The 2,608-nt window shown below is 36.5% G+C and overlaps 1 long non-coding RNA gene across 1 annotated transcript in view; it reads left to right on the top strand.

Moving 5' to 3' along the window:
* The first annotated feature begins 219 nt into the window (after window positions 1-219).
* Window positions 220-2,608, top strand: part of LOC107654418 (uncharacterized) — an 8,786-nt gene continuing 6,397 nt past the window's right edge. The window contains exon 1 of the long non-coding RNA XR_001630333.1: window positions 220-283. This is a non-coding gene — a long non-coding RNA (uncharacterized LOC107654418). The remainder of the gene's footprint in view (window positions 284-2,608) is intronic.

The raw sequence follows: 2,608 nt of genomic DNA on the forward strand, positions 1-2,608 counted from the left end.
TTCTGTGGGAAAAATGAGAGGGCGAGTTAGTGCTCAGTCTCATGGAGGAATCTCCTAGATGGCAGGGCTTGCGTCGTTTATGTAGCAGCCGCCTGATGAGGTGCAGCTGTGACCGATCAGCCTGTGATGATGATGGCCAGGTGCTCCTCGCTTGTTTCCAGGGCGACGCTGATGAAGCTTCGGGACACTCGTCACAGTATAAAATAACTAAAATAACTCAAATGATTTGTGCCATTTTACTACAGCTCTGAACGTAGCTCATTTCGATTTTAGAGACAGCTTTGTAAGTAATGTGAGTGTATGTTTGAGAGTGTTTTGTGTGTTAGTGTGTGTGTGCATCGTGTTGAAGAAAGCTCTTGCATAGAGACACAAGCAGAGAGTCCTGACCCTCACTCCATTAGAGGCGGCTCTGCACTTTGTTAATGGAAGAATGAATGTTTGGATGATTAAACTTTATTGGCCACTTCAGATGTTACAGTGACAGAACTGTGTTAGTTGCTACAAGGTGGGAAAGGTCAGCAATTTTCCAAAGCAGTCAACCCACACTAATGTGTTTTTGAGAAGTCAATTCCAGGCACACGAGCTTCACTGCGCATAAGTAATATTATAAACATAAATGTAAATCTTAGAGTCAGTCACCTTAATTTAAGAGGTTAGACTGTTTTTGCACACTATAATCCATATGCCCAAATAGTCTAACTAGACTGTTTCCTTTCTCTTCCAAACCTTTTAAAAGGCCATATTGTATTATACATATTGCAATTGTTTTTTATTTTCTGAAGTGCAGTTTAATGTTAGTCAAGGTTACTTGCACGATGACCATTTTTACACTATGCCTTAAATTTAGGTCATTTTAAGGTTTTAAAATTCTTTGATTTAAAACTAAATAAAATACTATATACTGTACTACATACTATACATTTAAATAAAATGTATGCATATAAAATATATGAAGATTAAATTAAACTAAAACAAATTCAAACTTTAATCAATTTTGTTGAAATTTGTTATTAACAATTGTACATACAGTATCTGAGAAGCAAATATTCTATTTCTCTTGTAAGAACAACCTAACATGTCTTAAAGACAGAGAAAGAGTTGTGCCACTCTTTTCTTAGTTTTGTTAGAACAGACTGTTTGCATTTCTTCACATCAGATGTGAAGGAGAGACCTTGTACCAACTCTACTAACTGTTAAAGAGAGTCTGTCCGCTTCGCCCTTCTCCATACAATAGAGATTTTCACATGGCTTTTCACTTCAAACACTTGACCTCTGACACGGACTCAAACCAAGCAGGGAGCTTGAGCTTCTTTTATTGTGACATTGAGAGAACTACACAGCAAAAAACCTCTAGGGTCCAAACCATTAGCATGGCTTTGAAAATATGTTTTTATGAACATGTTCTTTTATCGGCCAACACCTGGGAAAAGCCATTTGTTGAATGCAAAGATCTGTGACCACTATTTAAACGTAATTTCATTTATTTAAATTAATTTCTAAATCGTTGAGTATGTGTATATATATATATACAGTGGGTACGGAAAGTATTCAGACCCCCTTAAATTTTTCACTCTTTGTTATATTGCAGCACAAATGATTCAGAATGCAGCAGCACAACTAGTCTTCAATGAGCCCAAGAGAGCCAACATCACTCCTCTGTGTATCTCTCTGCAATGGCTACTAGTTACGACTCGCATCAAGTTCAAGACATTGATGCACGCATACAGAACAGCCATGGCTCTGCATCCCCCTACCTCCACTCACTCTCTTACGGTCGGTGAGTGAACGTCGCCTCTTTGTACCATCATAGAAAGGCACAAAAACGCTTTCCAGAACATTCTCATTCACTGGTGGAATGATCTTCCCAATCCTGTCCAGAACACAGAATCCTTGACAATATTCAAGAAACACATCAAAACACCTCAAAGTTCTGACTGCATCCTGCTGAAAAAGAAAAAAAAAAATCCTCCTATTTGCTTTCACTATTCCTTAGACTTAGTGTGTCCACCAAAGCATTTTTTCCTTAAGCTATTGTGTTTTAAATACAGGGCGTCCTTAAAAAAATCTTCAATTTAGTTTTTAAAAAGTCTTAAATACCTTAAATGTAATAAGAAAAGTCTTCATTATAATTTCAAGAGGTCTTACATTTGGGGATGGAAAGACAAGAATTGCAAAATGGATTAATGTGACGATTACACTTTAAAATGCTATAATTTCATTAAATTAATATGAGCGCTGCACGTTTCAAATTCAAGTCAAATGCAAATGGACTGAACTTGAGTGCCGGGAAGTTTAGCATGATCTTGGGACAGCTGGTTTATGGATACGGGTTTATGGCAGCTTGTGGTCCTCTAAAAAGTGGGAAGAAAACAATAACGCAGCTGTATGATGCCCAAAGGAAAGGGAGGAATTAGTTGCTCTAGATTACAGACTGTCAAAGAGAAAGCGAGAGATGTTTAGATTATAAATAATACTGCTAAAAATTATGTTATCTTTGTTGCCGTTTTGACCAATATTATAAAATAAGCAAAATATGTATACACACACACACACACACACACACACACACACATATATATATATATATATATATATATATATATATATA

The sequence above is a fragment of the Sinocyclocheilus anshuiensis genome, unplaced genomic scaffold (genome assembly GCF_001515605.1).
Source record: "Sinocyclocheilus anshuiensis isolate Anshui unplaced genomic scaffold, SAMN03320099.WGS_v1.1 scaffold527, whole genome shotgun sequence".
Lineage (NCBI taxonomy): Eukaryota > Metazoa > Chordata > Actinopteri > Cypriniformes > Cyprinidae > Sinocyclocheilus > Sinocyclocheilus anshuiensis.